Source organism: Doryrhamphus excisus, linkage group LG21, assembly GCF_037039965.1.
Source record: "Doryrhamphus excisus strain RoL-2023G ecotype Guam linkage group LG21, RoL_Dexc_Guam_v1.1, whole genome shotgun sequence".
In the NCBI taxonomy this organism is placed as follows: Eukaryota; Metazoa; Chordata; class Actinopteri; order Syngnathiformes; family Syngnathidae; genus Doryrhamphus; species Doryrhamphus excisus.
This window is the reverse complement of record NC_136377.1, coordinates 13,636,822-13,656,256: the sequence shown is the minus strand read 5'-3', so window position 1 is coordinate 13,656,256 and position 19,435 is coordinate 13,636,822. Positions and strand designations below refer to the sequence as shown.

Below are 19,435 nucleotides of genomic sequence, written 5' to 3'. Positions count from 1 at the left end.
GGAAGTACTTGTCATTTAAGTGGGCTAGCATTGATGCTACATTAGCATTGACGCAGCAATTAACACCTCCCACAGGTAAGCCAGAAACAACTTGTCATTTAAAGTGAATGCACATGCATCACTTAGCTGCGTGACACTTATTATTACTACACTTATATTATTACATTTGATACAATTATTTTGTTGGCGTGTGTCAATGTGAATGTTAGTGTTCGAACCGTCCTCTGTACTTAGTAAAGCCAGTTGATGGTATCGCTGTCATTCAAAGCTACATTCAATTCAAATGGCATGTTTAATGTATAAAAATGAACCTATCCTTTAACATTTTGATAAAATATATTTCACTTATTTCTAAACATTCGCCAGCATCCTGACGTGTGTTGCATTACACAGCATCCTCCACCAGGTGGTGATGTCGAGCCTCCAATCCGGTATACAGTCGCTATTGATGTTTCATCACAACCGCTTGACTTATTTTTTTCATTTTCATCCAAAAGCAAGCTGTTTGCCTATGGAGAGAAAAGGAACGAGGCAGTAAGTCCACACACTCAAATATTGATGACAATTATACTTTATAAATTATTAACTGTGGTTGTGCACACATGAAAACATTTGATGAACATCTCTCACACACAGCTGAGCTACTAAAATATAAATAAGATTTTATGATTGGAAGGTTTGGATGCTGAAATTGGATCTGTGCTTCTTTCTGGTCTGTTATTAAAGTGAGCAGCTGTGCCCTGCCGTTGGCCGACGCACTTCCTGTCACGGTTGTCTCTATGCTCTCATTGGTGCCCCCCCCCCCTCTTTTTTTTTACAGGAATTGTCTGGAATTCCATGTGAAATGACATGCTTCTGATCTCCCTGGGTGGGAACTTTGGGTCACATGCTGGACAGAACATACACAGGTGGGTCATAAATGTTAAAATGAGACAAAAAGAAAAATAGAGTAATGGTGATGTTACATAGCAAAAATGTTTTTACAAGGAATGAATTTGTCATTTAATTGTATCATTTATTCTGGCTTTGATATACGTATATGACTTGTAATTTCTTATACAGGGGAAGGAAGTAGCTTTATTAATGTGGAAAGATGCTTCCAGCTGAGTGGACTGACTGACTGAGTGACTTCCAGACAGTAAAAGCTGGTATAAATAGCCTGGGAGCAGAGCTGATGAATAATAGAGGAAACCCGTGTTGCAAAGACAGGCCTCGGGTGTCCAGTGGATGATAAAAGTGTGTAATGGAATGTTACAGTATTCCATTATTGGCTTTTAGGAGTAATTCCTCTGACCCCGTTTTCCAACTTGGGTTGTGCAGGGGTACCTAATGAAGCGGCAAGGAAATGTTTTACTGTAAGTCTCACAGATCCTTTCAGAGAAAGGTTTCGTGAGTTCACATTTGCAGTATGCACCTCATATTTTAAAGAGAGGGGTAAAAGTGGCGCTGCTGCCAGATATTCATCACCCACTTGCACACAGACACACACACAGGTGGTAATGGCATGGCATAAGGCTGAGAAAGGGCTTCTGGAATGTGTGCGTCCGGAGAGCATTGGCAAGCTGCTTCTATTGTGAAAGTTGGTCTGAAACGACTGACGGGAACCAGCGTGGTCACATTTTGAAGGGTGCTCTGTCATACCTGTTGTTCTCCAGTGTACGCCGTTGAACTGCTCCAGGTGTCATCTAGTCATTAATCATTGGGAATTTTGTCAGTCACAAGGAATTGGGTGGGTGGAGCATTCACATTCATTCATTCGCTTGCACCATATATTCACCCCATGAATATTTGGATGAAAATGAATATAAACTGGTTGGGCCACCCCTAGCAGCAACAACTGCAATCAAGTGTTTGTGATAACTTGCAATGAGTCTCCTACAGCACTGTGGAGGAATTTTGGCCCAATCATCTTTGCAGAATTGTTGTCATTCAGCCACAGTAGGATTCAGGCCTGGACTTTGACTAGGCCATTTTGTTTTTCTTCAGAGGTGGACTTGCTGGTGTGTTTTGGATCATTGTCCTGCTGCAGAACCCTAGTTGGTTTCAGCTTGCGGTCAATTAACAAATGGCCGGACATTCTCCTTCCTCCTTTTGTTAGACAGCAGAATTCATGGTTCCATTTATCACAGCAAGTCTTCCAGGTCCTGAAGCAGCAAAACAACCCCAGACCATCACACTACCACCACCATATTTTACTCTTGGTATGATGTTTTGAAATGCGGTGTTACTTTTATACCAGATATAAAAATATAAAAACTTCCATTTAAAAACTGCATTTCAGTTGTGTTGCCATATTTAAATTCCTTTGATCTGAAATATGTAAGTGTGGCAGACGTGCATTTAGATTCAGTTTTTTATGGTTATTTCTAGCTTACAATCAGATGTTGTATTTTATTTAGGATAGCATGACAGACCCGTGTTTGGTCACTACGTAATAGTAACGTCCAGGAACAACAGTCTGAAAGCTTTAGGGTTACGATCAATCAATGATTGATGATTGTTCCTTCCAGTGTCCATGCCTATTAGAAACACTTGATGTTTTTCTAGGTGGTTTTAGGAAAAACTACAAGGGCTACTTATGAGACTGAGGAGAGGTCAGGGGTGAGATGCCATCCTGTGAGTCGTGTACTGCTTGCCAGACAGACTAATTACATGGCCCTTGTGACATGACCTCTGACCCCTAAGCTTTGCCTCGAGTGAAAGTGGAGCCTCCTCCTCTTAAATCTGGTTACCGAGTTATCTTTGCTCCTCTTTTGTACCCCAGAAACTCTCTTTTGCCTCTAAATCCATCACAGCCGGCGTCGTCTGAACTTTGACTCACCAGCCGTTGTTGTTCTCCTTTCTGGCTTCAGCATGCTCCACCCTGGCGTGTTGACCACGGGAGCAAACACTGGCCTCACGCGACATTCCAGAGATGTTTTCGGGAATCAATCAAGTGAGTAAAATGTGTCAAGCACACGCAACTTTCAAAGGAATGGTCATTAGGATGATTGTTAAAATGTTAAGTCTGCGTAGGCAGTAACGTAGCCATGATACTTGCTGGGAGAGAGAAGTTGCAATGTTTTGCAATCCAATAAAAAAATGACATGTAAGAATCTTTACAGGCTTTCCTTGGCAACTCGGATGCCTCACACAGTCAGACAAGGACAGGGAAAGTGGCAAGTTAGACAAACAAACACACACTATGGGCCAGATTATGAGAGTTACAGAAGTACCTCCAGAAGTATTGGAACACCGAGGTGAGTTTCTTCATTTTAGCTGTAGACTGGCCACATGTGGGACATATGAGAGTTATTATTTCCTGGTCGTAGCACCTATTGTTTGAACCCACCCATTTTTTGTGCGAGCAAAAGCATTGGAACATGTGCGTGACGGGAATGTTTTGTTTTCTGTCTAGACTGCATTTAGAGGTGAAAACAACATGAAAAGCAGAACGCTGACTTTGGGTGAAAGTACAAACAATTTTGAAAAAGGTTGAGTCTGGAGCATCGATGGGCACAGAGACTGACATTGCGTTTTGATGCCCACTTAACTGAGCGGAAAAACTAACCATGAACACCAAGAAGAAGAAGATGGCGAGTTTAGCATTTGCACAGTCCATGTATGTTAGCAACACTCAAGGGACCTTCTCAACTCACACAATACACTTCTAGCCTTCAAAATAAGAGGGCTCCCATTTACTTGTGTTAACAAAATAAGGGTGTCATAAAAAGTAGAAGATGATGACAGAAGCATTCCGGAGCCATAACGAATTAGAGTAAAACAACTGTTCTCGACTTCAGCAACAACCTGCAAAGGGCAGGATTGAAGTTCTCACTATCTATCCATCCATCCATTTTCTATCCTCCTCATCCTCAGTAGGGTATGCTGGAGCCTATCCCAGCTGACTTTGAGCGAGAGGCGGGGTACACCCTGCACTGGTCGCCAGCCGATCGCAGGTTACCCTTATCTAGTCTTCATAGAAGACTTTATGAACAAAAGTACTGTGGCTGCACCTTCAGTTGCAAACGGTCGCCACATCACCCGGACCTAACTGACTCATTAAAATCTCTTTTTATACTGCTTGACTTGAAGCTGAATTTACAATAGTTGGATGCGTGTTTTGGAGTAACACAAATTCATGGGAAACAAGTGATTCACAAATGTTTAGTGCAAAATAACTAAATAACAATAATAATTCAAAAAAACACTTTGGAGCTGGGGTCACACCTGTGCCCTCTGCCTTAAAAGGTAGCAGCTGTACCATTACACCACCAGGGTCAGACAGGAGAGGAGGTGAAGTCTGCCATTTGCCCAGTGTCAGATTACTCATCTCATTTCCTCTCTTCCCTCGGGATCACTTGGCGCTCCATAGCCCCGTTTCCACCAAAGGTCCCGAGTGGTACATTTCTACAGTGATGCAATGTAAATAAACAGTCAATATTAGGTTTATTCATTCCACTTGTTTACAGAGTCCTCCATTTTGCCACGCATCCTCCAGCACTGAGCTCGTACTTTGGTGCAGTAATACAGCGGTTGGACCTTCTGCGACTGGTCTTCATCTTCTTATAATATTGCTTACATCTCCAACGTTTCACCGATTTGTTTGGACTTGTATCCTACGTTTAGGTCCACCAGCTTGTCGGCTATTTTTCCACAGACTCAGTTGTTTTAAATAGCTGTCTCAACATCCCGCCATTTCTATTTCTCTGTAATTACATTGAAAAGGAGGAAAGGTCCTGCGGGGGGAATTTTGCTAGGAATGCGCCACCTCGCATCGACTGGGGTTCCCCATGCATTGTGGGTCCCTATGCACAGTGCGTGTTCTGTGTGTAGGCAAAGAGGGCCCTGTTTTCTCACCTAAAAGTAAAAAATCCCAAGCCTTTTTCAGCACATCACCATCTCCTGGTTGTGTTTCACAAACGCAACATTGTTGTTTTGTCTTAGCCTGCGTCTTTGTTCCCGTGGGTCATCTCTCTCGGGCTTTTCCCTGCAGAGTTTTGTTATGTCATTCTCCTTAGTCGCATGTTCCCAAAACAAATATTTAGCCAGGATTCTTTTTACACAAATGAAGAAGCAGTGAGAAAAGTGAAGACAGGAAGTCATGATCACTTTTGTGTTTGTACATTATTTTATCAGCCATTTCTCTCCTGAGTGCAGCTTTCCATTTTTGAAGCTCCTGACATGTGTGTGTGACATGTGATACTGCAGTGTCAAGTGTTCTGTTGGGTTGTCATCCTTTTTTCCAGTGCGGAATGCCCTGGGAAACAATACACGTCATTTTAGGCCCACAACATCTGCATGATAAATTGTCTTTCTGCACATATTATTGTGACACAATAATGGCGATAACACATTTATTTAATTATTCATTCATTCATTCATTTTCTACCACTTATCCTCACAAGGGTTGCAGGCGTGCTGGAGCCTACCCCAGGTGTATTCGGGCAGTTGGACTGGTGGCCAGGCAATCACAGGGTACATATAGACAAACAACCATTCACACTCACATTCATACCTATGGACAATTTGGAGTCACCAATTAACATAGCATGTTTTTGGAATGTGGGAGGAAACCCACACACAGGGAGAACATGCAAACTCCACACAGAGAGGGTGGAATCGAACTCGGATCTCCTAGCTGCTTGGCCTGCGCGCTAACCACTTCCACCGTGCAGCCTATTTCATTATTTACGTGAATTATTTAGTGTAATTACCACATCCGCACCATGGCAAGTCATGCCTTTCTAGAATGATGGCAGATGGAGTCACAGTGTATCGTCCCCACACAGTCAGAACTTGATTCTGCCCTCAACACATCTCAGCAGTGCACTTCCCACACTAAATATGCATGTCCAACTCACAATACACATCACATCATAACAGCACTTCCTCATTCTCGAGTTGCATCCATGGGGCACGCTGAACTCCAAATACCACAATAACATTTTTATTACCGGTATGCATGCATGTGTGGTCTAAATTAACAGAAAGACTAAGAACAGTAAGTGGATATTCGTATCTAAGTGTGCTTAGAAATCCCAGAAAATACACTCAAAACATGTGACTGCAACTGAAATGACATAGTGTCTTTGAACACAACCCCTCGTTGCTCAAAGTAACAGTTAAAATGTTCCCTTGGGTGTTTTTGTGACGGCTTTAGCGTCAAAATCGGTATTTTGCATGACGTCCATTGTTAGCTAGCTCATATTAACTCTTTTTCTAGCGCTAGAATGCACAGAAAAGGGAAGGAAATATGTTTCCCATAAGGATTGGGAATGATGCCAAAATTTCCAAACAGTCAAACAGTCCAGTTCCCCTTTAACCAGTGTATCTATCGATTTATCTGTTGATTTACATCCCTACTTATACATTAAAAACGTCTTACTATTTGTGATTAATTATGAGTTAACTATGGGCAAAAAATGAGATTAATCACAATTAAATATTTTAGTCAACTTACAGCCCTAATTGAAATACTTTCACACAAGGCCTCACTGCTCCAAACACGACTCCCCTTCATTTCCTCACTTACCGTTGACTTTTCCAAAAAGGACTTTTTTCAGGCTTGTGATTTGCTAACATGCTCTTATAGTCAGTGCCACCTGCTTTTATGCAAGCAGATTGTTTAAATATCATTTTTATCGAATTAAAATAAAAACAAGGATTTATTAAATCCAATGTGTTAATCTATTTGCATGTTTTTAAATAATAAAAAGGACATTTTAGAATTACATTTGGAAAAAAAAGCCTGATTATCAAGAGATGACAAGTCCTTCAATGACGTGAGTGAATGTCCGCGTGGGCGTGTGTTGGAGCTTCTAAGCACTGTGGGAGCGTTTGTCTTCGTCATCAGACATCTCCCGGAAGAACACCGCCCCCACAGAGGTTTAAACCACCCCCGCCTCCCACTGCCTCCTTTTCCCACACTTCACCCCGCTGCTTGTCACGCCTGTCAACTTACATCATTTTAAAATATTTAAGTGCATGAATAATTTCATCTCAGTCCAGTACTCACATTTGCATAGTGGCCACAGTCAGCACTTCCTGCCTGGATGCAATAAGAGACACGTCCTGCCTGTCTCTAACGTGACGTGAATATGACATGGCTTCACGTGCCACGCAGCCAGCGATGCGATGAGACACAACTGGGCGACGAAAAAGGTCCAGTTTGTGTCTCTGCTGCCTGACCCGGAAAGAACCGAAATATTCCTATTTCCTGGATTAGCATGAAGAGAATTCTGTTCATTTTACAGCTACATTTTGATACATGTGCATTCAGCTGCTGACGTCGTTGAGCTATTCCTGCTGAGTTCTAAGATGAATTATTTATAGAAGTTTGTGCATTTCCTGGAGAAAAAAAACAACTGCGTAATGGCAACAAAGCAGTCGTCATTTTAAGGTCTATTATTAAACTGACTGTGGGCTCATTGATAAAAACAAGACATAAGTTATTGGATTAAAGGAATGTGTTGAAATACAACTTCAGTGTAACAGCGCTAATGAGGACAAACGGTATAGAAAGTGGATGGATGGATGGATGGATGTAGCGGAAGCAGATGGTGTGAGCATTGCATATGGTACCGCCATTCAGCATCTACAGTTTATATGTCAAGCACTCTGTGTTTAAGTGTTTTAGCTAGGCTGCATGTGTAATGCACAGTTTGTGTCTAGGTCAGGGGGTTGTAGTGTGTGTGCGTGAGTGCATTAGAGCGCCAATGCAGCTGTATCTGTGTCATCTACGGTCCAAGTCCAGACAGTGTCCTCTATTCCTGCTTTCCTCCAGTAAATGCTGCGCTGTCGCTCCTTGTTATCATTCTTATAAAGCAAATGTGCCAGAAAGTGGAGCGATTAGGAGAAAGACAGGAAAAACACTAATTGAGCGTGAAAACAAACGAGATTTATGTTCATCCCGCCCCCTTCCATGTCGTTGTATCTTTATATCTACAGTAAAGTCAACACTGGAGCTCAGATAAAGGAAAGAAATCATTCACAATCCATTTGTGAGACATGAGCACATGTATTTCTCTTTTCTGTCTTCTAAAGATAGAAAAACAGCTAAAGAGAGATGGGAGACACCTACTCCGCAGCATGCTATAAAGTGATCCCTTGTTTGTCACGTAACATAGGAAACCGATTGGAACCGGTTCTAAATACCTACCCAATTAACTAGTTTTTACCATTAACGGAGCCATGTTCCCCCTCAGTTTCCAAGTATCTGAGCACACACAAAAACGACTTGAGCCTCCTTTGGACCTCTGTGAGCGCCATCAGACGTGCACACTGTCACGTTCGGTGGGTACATCGTTGCGTTGAAACCCCGGGATGCAGAGAGAAGGACCAAAAGCGCAGATAAAAAGGTATTTTCTTTATTGATGATGGCTTTGAGCAGCGGGAAAAACAGCAACTTCTCAAATCGAACCAAAAGTATGTAATGAACCAGCAAACGGAAGGAGCACACATCTGAACTAAATAGGAGACGGAAAAATAGGAAACCAGAAACGAGGCAAGACAGGAAATGAGTACCAAACTAAGAGCATACAAGGGGAAACTAAGCTAGAAGGGGAACAAAGGAAGTAGTGGCAAAATAAGAGCGTTGACACAGTACCAGAGGAAAAGAGGAAAACTAAGAGAGCTGTCACGAGGGGGTGAAGCCCAATCGTGACACACACTCTAGTATCACACATGCCCAAAACCTGAGAACTTCCATTCTGTCATATTTTGGCTAGGAGGAGTCCATAATGTCGCTTTCTTTATTTTCAACCTCAGACAAATCAGTTCATTCATTCATTCATTCATAGCTGGTCGACAGCCAATCACAGGGCACATATAGACAAACAACCATTCACACTCACATTCATACCTATGGACAATTTGGTGTCAGTCAATTGTTATCTCATTTGTCTCGGTTCATCATGGTTCACGTGTGTTCAAATCAAGAGGTACACAAATGTGTTTCTGACATCCCTGTTCGTCCTGTGCTTGTCTGATTGCAGCGTTCCTGGTTAGTGAAGGCCTCTAATGAGGTAAGCACATCCTCATGAATATTCACAAGTTGCTGGAGGCTGCAGACGTGTTGTACGACCTTGCGCTTAAAAGCGTGCACCGGTGTGTTTGAATAACGTTTGCCAAAAAAGACGAGCTGCTGCATTTCATTATCTACTTTTAGCTGTCCCTTTGAGAGGGGTAAAACAATAAAATGATTTAGAAGTGCAAGTTATCGATTTACAATCTAGGCAAACAGGTTTGTTTCTCTCCATAACTTTCTATAGCATATTTCGTTAGCTACATTAGTAGCTCCATATGTGCAGCAATGAAACCCTGGGACCAACAGGTGGTGCATTGAGTGGGTTCCCAATGGAAAAAAAAGATTTCTTTCTTTTTTCTTAAATTGTGGTATTATTATATCTGGATTTACAGTATTTACTATGACATTCTTATCTTTAATTGTTGTGCAGTGACTGGCTAAGCTAGCATGCCATACAGGGGATCATGTCTGCACCCAGCAGATGCAAAGATGGTTGAAACAGTGTTGTTTTGTAAACAGAAGTTGTTGTTCACAATGTATCGTTTTACATAGGGGAAAAAAATAAGGTGTGTCCCATCGTGAGTTTACAGTGCTCTTTCAGATTTCATTGCATCAGAGACACAGGATTAATACCGAGCAACATCACTGAGGCCCTATGAAAGCGTTTTCGAAGTTTTTTTTAAACATTGTAACCATATCTGCAAGGCGTCACTCACCTCTACAACCCCGTATTGACTCTTGGCTCATATATGCAACAGAATGTGCTCGTAAATCCAAATCGCCCTGTATTTTATGGCAGAGTGTATAGCAGGTTGATGTAACACCCACCCCCCGTGACGGTAGTGCTAGTAAATGTTTCATCTTCATTCACAGGCTCATTGGCTCACATCACTCACTACTCCCCAGGGGGGTCGTCAGGGGTCACATGCGCTGGTAGACAGTGACTGTAAATGGCTCAGCGGCTTTGGCTAGCCTCTATGTTTGCCTTCACGTAAAGTATCTGACCCTGCTTTCAACTGGGAATACATGCTACAATTTTAGCTGTCTGTAGCCTTATTATTCGTTTTTGAAAATCTCTACTCTGGCCACAGTTTTTAAGGACAAAAATATACGTTTTTGTGTGGACAAGAGGCAAAATGCATGAAAAATATTTGCATGGGCCTAACTTCTAGTCCTTTACTTGTAATGTCCCATTTATAGCAGAAAGGGTAACCCTCTGGATTTTGCCTTGAGTTCTTAGAAAATCAAGACATCCGGACATTATCAGTCAAACATGGCACTGTGCACCTTCATGCTATTGTGAAGTAGAATGGCAGTAAACAACAAAAAAAACATTTTTTTCAAGCAGACACCGTAAGTATAAACTGCTACTTCTTTCTTAAACTTTGAACCCTGCGACATATACTGCGGTGCGGCTAAATTATCATCTCCTGACATCTCCGAGTGGAACACTTTTTCTCATTTTGCCTCGCACTCCCGAGCGGTGCACCCCAGCCAAAACAAATCACATCACATTGTAGGGGATTCGATTATGCGTTATACACACTTGGAATGGCCCTCCTGGCACAATCCGTTGGCTTGCAGTGGCCCGTCGTAATGTTCTTTATTTCACTACTGTTTTCATTACTGCTAATTGTTTAAATACTGTGCTGCTCGCGATTCAATGGGGAAACAATAGATCTTTCTTCAAGCTCAATAGATCAGGAACTATTAGTGCACAAACAACAAGCTTGTCAACCCATTGGAAGTCAGTGGAGGTCAATAATTATACCAGTGTAACAACGTAACAGTCTGACTCACAGTGTCACCTTTCAAAGAACACTAAATTCATCACACTGCAAATTAATACTAAAAAGGTGTCAAAAACTGACTCTGGCTCTCTCCGGTGAACAGAAGCAGCATAACAGCACCATTTTCTATGCTCCTTCAATTAAATGGATTTCCCGACCGAAATGCATTGTGGGAACACTTTAAAATGTTGGGGTTTGTCCATATAAAACTCATATTGGTACATGTTTCTATATGTGTGAGGTTGCTGTGTGATGAGTTTAATGTTGTTGCTGAGATGAAACTGTGAGTGAGACTGTTATGTTGAGTAATGGCTTCCTGCAATTTCCAATCGGTTGACAATGTCTTGGTGAGTTTTTTCATAGCTCATGATTGGCTTCTGTCAAATAAAGAGCTGAGTGGTCTTCGTGGACTGGTGTGCACCACAGTATGCCATTTTATGACATGGAGTGCTTGATTTATACTACGTAGCACTCTAGGTAATCCTGTCTCATTGGAGACAATGAGATATCCCTTATCAGTGCTATTTTTTATCAATATGATAGCATCATATATATTGTGCACCCCGAAAATTCATACAGAGTCCGTATGTAGTGCAATCTGATTGTCATAATTTGGCCTTCCTGCATTATTTTGTGGAACCGTGCATCCCACTACCCGTCAGCGGTAACATCTGTTGCCCACCCGCATCCGGGCAGCTGCATCATCAGGAATGAGTGTATTTCTCGGTCACCAAGCTGCATTAGAATGCATAGTGGTGTTCCACGCTAATGGAAAATATAAGTTGGCCAGACAGGGATTAGCTGACATGACCCCCAGCGGTAAGAATTGCAACCGCTAGCCTCTGTGCGGTAAGATACAGGAAGCCTGGCAGAGCCTGTGTGTGTTAGTTACATACATATGCCTTTGATACATTATTCATTAAATGTACTCGCTTGGCTGCTGATTAGGATTTTATCGGGCAAAGCTGGGTCGGCGAAGGAATGGGAGACCTCATTGTGCATCGCCTTTTGTTGATACAGTATGTTTCACTCAGACGTGTTTGGCAGGAGGCGTGAAATGGGAATCCACATGTCATCCTGTACGCTGAGATAAAGTCTGATTGTTACCGCAAGGCGGAGTGAGCGGCGCCGGCAGGCTCGGCTCAGGTGTGCTGGGAAGCAAAAATACGGCATCCTGCTGGTGTCCCTGCTTGCATAACATGCCCCACACCTGTGCCGCTTGTTGCGGCACGCCAACACCGCCATTAATCCGCTAAGTGCTTCCACTCTTCTATAATTGCATTACAAGGCAATAACGTCATGTTTGGGTATCACTGTGGGAACGGGTCATCTAAGCCTCGCTTCATCCTGCTGGATGGCTTATTTCCTGTCCTATAGCCCCGGACCCCCGCGGGGGTCAGAGATGCAACGCGTAGTATGTGCAACATCCTTTCTCACAAAATCATCCTTTGGATAATATTGTGAGATGTTGCTTGTGTTGGTTCGAGGTGTGGCTTTGTGGCTGCCCTGGCCGGGGGTTACCTTCCCTTCTCTTTGTGCGGTTTGCTCCCTCTCAATGTTCCATAGCGCTATGCGGCATCTTTGTGTCAGACAGAATAAAGATCAGCATCATGTTACGTAATCACTGTTTTCCTCACAACCAACATCTTGACCTGAAAAGTCTTCATACACAACTATGTCATCACTCAGTAGAGAGCAGACCTCATCCAAAGTTGAACAAAAGTGAAAAATAAATTGTCTTCCTGTTTGCTGGTCTGTTCTTACATGAGTAAGCCACTTCCTGGCCAATGGTTGACCATTTTTGATCTCTTTTCTTTTTTTCACCTTGGCTTTTGCATGACTTGACAAAGCTTTGAACATTTCCACCAAGCGTTTCAGCCCAGATCAGCTTGCCATGAATGAGTTTTTGTAAATAGCACAGTGACACATGGTGCAAGGCAGGGGTGTCCAAACTTTCCACCGGGGGTCACTAAATGTGTCCTAAATGGCCGCCAGGCTGCACATCGGACACATCTGATGTAATGCGTCAATACAACACGGTCAACACGAACGAAAGACATCTTTCTGTATGGTTTTTGTCTTCCATGACCAGTCTACCAATCAATCTATCTATCTATATCCTATCTCTATCCTGTCAGGTCCCCAACTGCTGCAGTCAGGTTAAAAGTGGTATATAGTGAATTCCCCCACATTTGCAATTCAGCATTCACGACCCCACAATTTTTTTTTTCATTTTTTCTCATTGACCTTAAGTCAGTAATATTTTATAAATACACGACAATACAGGTAAAACACAGCATACAGGTAAAAGCCCCAGTATATATGTGTTTGGTTGTTTTTATGCTTCACTGATCATTTTTTTCCCTCAATTGTTCAGATTTCACACTTTGTTCTGCAGCCCTTGAATGCACCGTAGTTGCTGTGACTCCAATTCCATCTGTTCTATCGATTATCTTTCATTAGTGGTGAGTACCTAATAAATGTGTTTAATAAGTGTGTGAGGCGCCCTGTGGTTGGCTGGCCACCAGTCCAGGGTGTACCCCACCTCTCGCCCGAAAACAGCTGGGATAGGCTCCAGCACCCCCCGTGACCCTTGTGAGGATAAGCGGTAGAAAATGAATGAATGAAGTGTGTGAGGATTATTAAACCTGGAATGTGTTGCTCGTGAACAATGGTAATTGATGAGAGAAGGTGCAACGTTCTCACTTTTATTGTGAATGTTGATCTGAAATCAGTTTGTCTATATGTGCCCTGTGATTGGCTGGTGACCAGTCCAGGGTGTACCCCGCCTCTCGCCCGAAGACAGCTGGGATAGGCTCCAGCACCCCCGTGACCCTCATGAGGATAAGCGGTAGAAAATGAATGAATGAATGATCTGAAATCAGAGGAGAACGTTAACGCCAAGCTATCAAGAGGTTTCGGAGGGGTGGGAAGAGTGGGAACTGAGTCGACATTTTGATGGGCATATTGATTCGTCGCTGGTTTTTGCCATTCACTGGTGATCCAGGAACGGAACTATTGTGCAAAGCGGGGCCGTACTGTTGATCAGTTAATTATCACAATGGAAACTGTACTACTTAGTCGAAAGGGGGCTGTGCGGTGTTCATTCATGCACATCTGTGCACGTGTTGGCACATGCCTCTACACTGTGTGTGTGTGTGTGTGTGTGTGTGTGTGTGTGTGAGTGAGAGAGCGCCTTTGTTGTGTCGCACTTGAGGCCAATGAGCAGCAATTAAAGGGAGCACCGGGACATGTGAAGGCTTGGAGGACACATGCTGACTGTCCACTGGCCGGCTGTAGATGGAGGGAGGGTGGGTGAGAATGAAAGGAGGAGTGTGTAAGAGGGCGGGCTCTAGCAGTCACACACACACACCCTCTCCACACAGTGCTCAGTCTGGTTTTGGTTTGCAGGGAGACAGCATGTGTGAGTGTGGGACGTGTTGCTAATGCACGGATTCTCCAGGATCCTTCCTGCAGAGGACCTGTGCCCTCTGAAACACCAGGACACCAGGAGATCAAACCAGGAAGGTACTAATGCACGCTTCCTTTTTTTTAAAGAGCTTTTTAAGGGATTTAGCCGATTGGCGTGATGCACTCACTTTGGATCCCTGTGTGTGTGTGTGTGTGTGTGTGATCTGTGACGGCATGAGCGGGAGTACTCGTTTATTTATTTACACGCATGAGAAAAGTCTCTCTGCTCAGTCGGCCGTGCTGACAGTGTTGATCAATCATTCATGTTCAAAGTGGGACACACACACACACATCATAACTGATTTCTTGTCATTGTAGCGTCCTCTCCAAGACCGAACATAGTCGTACACTCTGCATGCTTTTGTTTTAGCACATTAAGTAGACAGCAAGAGGAGTAAAGAGAGTCAATGAAGACACGAGGCTGCTTTGTTTGCTTGCACTGTGCAAACATCCACTGAGGGACGGCAAACACAAGACAAGGAGAAAGCGGTGAGCGGACACCTGCAGACAGTCAGTGGAAGGTTAAGACAGTTTGCAGACGTTTAATAGCACACTTTCCCCCTCCTCATGTGTGAAGTATTTCAGAGGAGGTGTGTGCATGTGACCAGGAGGCCAGGGGTCATAGGGCACCCATCTGTTCTAGAAAAGAGCAACAAAAAGTCTAAAAAGGTGACAAGCAGCTTTCCGTATCTTCACCATGCTTCCACATGGCTGTTACATGTCAGTAAGTCATAGTACTAGTACAAGCATACTGTGTGCGTTCTGTGTATTTCCACAGATGTACTCATCTTTCTGTCACACACTAAGTTTGCTATCAGCCACAAACACAAAATGTCTCTTCATAGTTGCTTTGCGAACGCTACAAAGTTGACTGTCAGTGGCGCCTTTTTGAAAGAGGTGAGCCGTGAAAGGATTTATGGCGGCAGATAAAACTAGTGTGTGTGCATGTGTGTGTGTGTGTGTGTGTGCACTCACACTTTGTTTTCCAAATTGACAAAGACTGAACTGGAGCCCAAGGCTGTGAAACAGAGGGAAACCCATTATCTCATACACTCTGATTATCTATGTGTACGTGTGTGTAACACAACCATGTGCTTTGTGTGCGTACAGTAAGCTAATATAGTGTGTGTGTATGTGTGCATAAAGGGGGATGGGACTCAGTGCGGCAAGCCCTGTGGGTGTGTATCTGTGTTGCATAGTGTGACCCACTTTGATCCTCTGCCCTGGTGCCAAGTCACCTATATTTGTGCACATAATAAATACAGGAGGTGAACTTGTTTATGTGACTTTAGAGGATGATGCATTCAGGTACTTCATATGTTACTTTATTTATTCATTTTCTATCGCTTATCTTCACGAGGGTGTCGCGGGGGTTGCTGGAGCCTATCCCAGCTGTCTTTGGGCGAGAGGCGGGGTACACACTGGACTGGTGGCCAGCCAATCACAGGGCACATATAGACAAACAACCATTCACACTCACTTTCATACCTATGGACAATTTGAATGGGGACAATTTGGAATGTGGGAGGAAACCGAAAAAAAACACGCATGCACGGGGATGGAACTCGGGTGTCCCAGCTGTGACGTCTGCGCTCTAACCACTCGACCACCATGCAGCCCTGTTACTTTACTCATCTTTAATCTTTAGGAAGCTTTATTGTTTGAATTATGTGCAGTAACTGGGAGCGATTCATTTTCATAGAATGATTCATTAGAAGTTGTGGGCTAATGATGTTGGTGTAGAGAGCCCCTCATGTCGTATTGTCACATATCAACCTTGAAAGGTGTCCTATTGATGGAGGAAGCAATAGAGGAAGAGGAGGATGAGCACCAGCTCTCTTCGACTTCCTCTTTTTTTTATTTCTGCTGTTAAGCAGCTGTCCCATGTACTTCTTCTTGTGTGTCATTGATGTTTGACAACCACTACTGCCATTTGTCATCTTCCCAATGCAAATACAGCTCTTCCTCTCAATGTCACAATATTTTAGTCCACACTGGTTACCAGGCCACATAAACTTTGGCGTGCGTCCGTTTGCAAAGCCACCAGTCCGGTTGCACAGGTTGTCATTCATGACTTGATACACGACTTGATGACACAAGGATGGGGACTCTGCATTTGCTCATTCAGGCCTGGGATTTCCCTGAACGACGTGTGCCCTCGATCATTTCCTACCCTTTTGTCTGTTTCGTGTCTGCTGATGAGTTTGGAGTTGTTCCCATCCTTCCTTCCTTTGCTTCCTCCCTGGGCCTCCATTTTTCTGCTGTCCTTCTCCTCTTCATCTCTTCATTCCTCCCCCCTCAGCGTGACAGCCCCGCCATGCCCGCACATTATCTTTAATCAGTGTTGCGTTCCAGCCCACACGTGGATTGGAGCTGCCAGCTGATATACTTGTTTCTGTGTGTGTCTGCGTGTGTGCATTCCTCCACTTGTCACTCGGACCCTTTCATCTTTGGAGGTTAATTTGCATGAGTTATGAATATTGTGAATATGGTATAGTGTGTTTACATGCACCAAGACGGGAACCTGTTAACTATATCTGCTCTTTCTGCCTCTCGCCGCCGTAAAGACGTCACAGTGGCACACTCTCGCCTGCTGACCTGGAAGTGATGAGAGTAGATGGGCACTGGGGCCGTCTCCAAAGAGTGTGCACGTTGGCGTGTGCGTGTGCAAAAAATGATAGGCCTAAAAACCGCAGTGTCGTGTTTCTCTTCTGGGCTATTGTTTGATACGGCTCTGTATTTTGGCTTGTAGGCATGCAAGTATTTTTATGTGTGTGTGTAGGGTCATGCTCCCTTTAACCGCACCCCAACCAACTACCCAGCCACCCCCCCTCAGGCCTGCACTAAGTGTCAGTGTCACATTGAGCTCGTGCAGGTCACTAATGCACTGAGATGCGAGGCTCTATTCATCGTAGTGATGAGCCCAAACAATAAGCGAGTGTGCTACATGTGCGTGTGTGTGTGAGTACTCAGCTCCCAGGAAATGGACCCACTGACCTGGATCCAGCTCTGTCCACTCTTGTTGACATGTCGCTTGTTTTAGTTTTTAAAAGCCGGCCTACACTCTTTAACAGCGGGCTCGTACATGGATATCCAGTGTGGTGCTCAACAAAAACTTTTAGGTTACTGACTGGAATGTCCATACTTACCTAGACATATGGTGAGCTGGAGAAAATTGCATTGAGAATAAAGTGCACAGTAGTGATGGGAGTATGGATTCCGTGGTATCAATAGATAGATGGATACTCACATGAGTATAGTTACTAATTCATAAATGAAAAAAGTGCATATGTTTTGTTCACATCTTTCAGGGTAACCAACAAGCTTTTGTGCTGCAACAATCCCTGGTAGCATAAATTTGAACAGATTAATTCATGTCACATGACCATTGGACAGAAGAGCACAACACCAACATGATACCCATCCATTCATCCATTTTCTATACTACTTATGATGGAGCCTATCCCAGCTGTCTTCGGAGAAGCGGGGTACACCCTGGAATCACAGCGCACATATAGACAAACAACCATTCATACGCATAGATTGTTGTGCATAGATTTCAGTACCTTGGTACATTTGTTCCATAGAACAATAGCATGAACGCTGCAGCCCTGGGTGAGACATACTGTCTCAGTGGGTGGAGATGGGGCCGGTGGCATACACACAGTGTAGACGAGTGAGGGGTCATGCAAGGTAACATAGAAATTAAATTAGTAGATTGAAATATATTGTTTCATTGTACTTTTTAAAAAGTAATGTTACGTCTCATCTTGTTCTTCTAGATCAGGGGTCAGCAACCCATGGCTCCCTTTGCAAAGTATTTTTTTACAGTTGAATGGGGAAAGTACGCATCTTTGTGAAGAGTTTTTACAGAATCTGACTTTCTGTGAGACCCTGAATGAATCCTGGCCGAGTTCTGACTCATGATTAGGATGAGCTTGAGGAATGGAGGGGAAGCGGGTGTTTATGTGGCGAGAAACAACAGTTTGTTGAATTATGCTGTTAAAACTGGTAAAATCAAGAAAGATGTTGTTTTTAAATGATTCTTTTGCAGCTCCGGTCTATTTTCTTTGGTGACCATGGGGGTAAAATGGCTCTTTTTATAGTAAAGGTTGCCGACCCCTGTCCTACATCCAACATATGTGACCCCAACATGTGACCCTTTTTTACGCTGTGCAACTTTACTTTTGATTATAAATACCAGATATTTCATTGATTTCAGAATTTTGACCTTTATGATCAGGACTGAAGTTGATGAAAACATATTAAAAATATTATTATTTAAATTTTGAACAGGACATTTTTGTACCTTGATGGTAGCAATTAAACTGTTTGTATTCACTGTGTAAAAATAAAGTATTGTAATTTGCTATGACTAATACAGTATGTTGTGCAAAGTGAACATTAGTTGTTAAATGGCCAGTATTTGTCATGCGTTATTAAATATCAGTCATAGTATCAGTATCTTTAAGGAAATACAATCGGCAAAAATGTAATCGCTCTTTCATTGAATCCAAAAATCTGATACCGCCCGTCACTTGTGTATTGTGAATGAAGGTAGTATCATTTTGACATCTGCAAGGCAGTCTTTACTAAAACATATAATACAGTAGGACTGCTGCTGGTGTTGTGCTGAAACCTGCAGAGCAACGATCTGGGCGTGGGTCTTGTCCCTTTCACTGCACCTGACAGACACACCCTCTCGACACCTGTAAACGTACAAACAAACAAAAGCAGCAGATGTGCACAGGCGACAAGAGAAGAGGAAGTAGGTGGCGGGTGTTTCACATTCCCTTTCTCGATTCCAACAACAGACAAAACAAAAGTTGGCAGCGTCATGGATGTAGAGCAAAGTGCAAGCAGCCAGCATGGATGTCAGGTCAATAAAGTTTGCTGCTACGTCGCCGTCTGGACCTCCCAGCGGGCCGACTTCTGATTTGTGCTGAAGTCGGATGGCGTTTGTCTGCAACATTCTCAATCCATTCCTTCTCTGCCATACATTGTCTGTCTCTGTCTCGGCTTCAAGGGGGTACTTTGTTTACGAGCGCTGTGTTGACTCAGGTGTGAGGATGCGCTCAGATAACTTACTGTCGCCCACATCAGTCTTTCTGCCACCACTGGCACCTGCTTTCCCAATCCTACCAGGTTTGTTAAACTATTTTATTTC

The 19,435-nt window shown here is 43.4% G+C and overlaps 1 protein-coding gene across 2 annotated transcripts in view; it reads left to right on the top strand.

Annotated features, from left to right (window-relative positions):
• Positions 1–8,986: 8,986 nt before the first annotated feature.
• LOC131138896 (rho guanine nucleotide exchange factor TIAM1-like) overlaps positions 8,987–19,435 on the top strand; it is a 49,434-nt gene continuing 38,985 nt past the window's right edge. The window contains exon 1 of one of the 2 annotated variants that reach the window (XM_058088248.2): positions 8,987–9,005. The gene's annotated coding sequence lies outside the window, so the exon portion shown is untranslated. Of the gene's footprint in view, positions 9,006–14,199; positions 14,326–19,435 lie in introns of those variants that run through there. The other variant, XM_058088247.2, reaches the window with a different exon arrangement.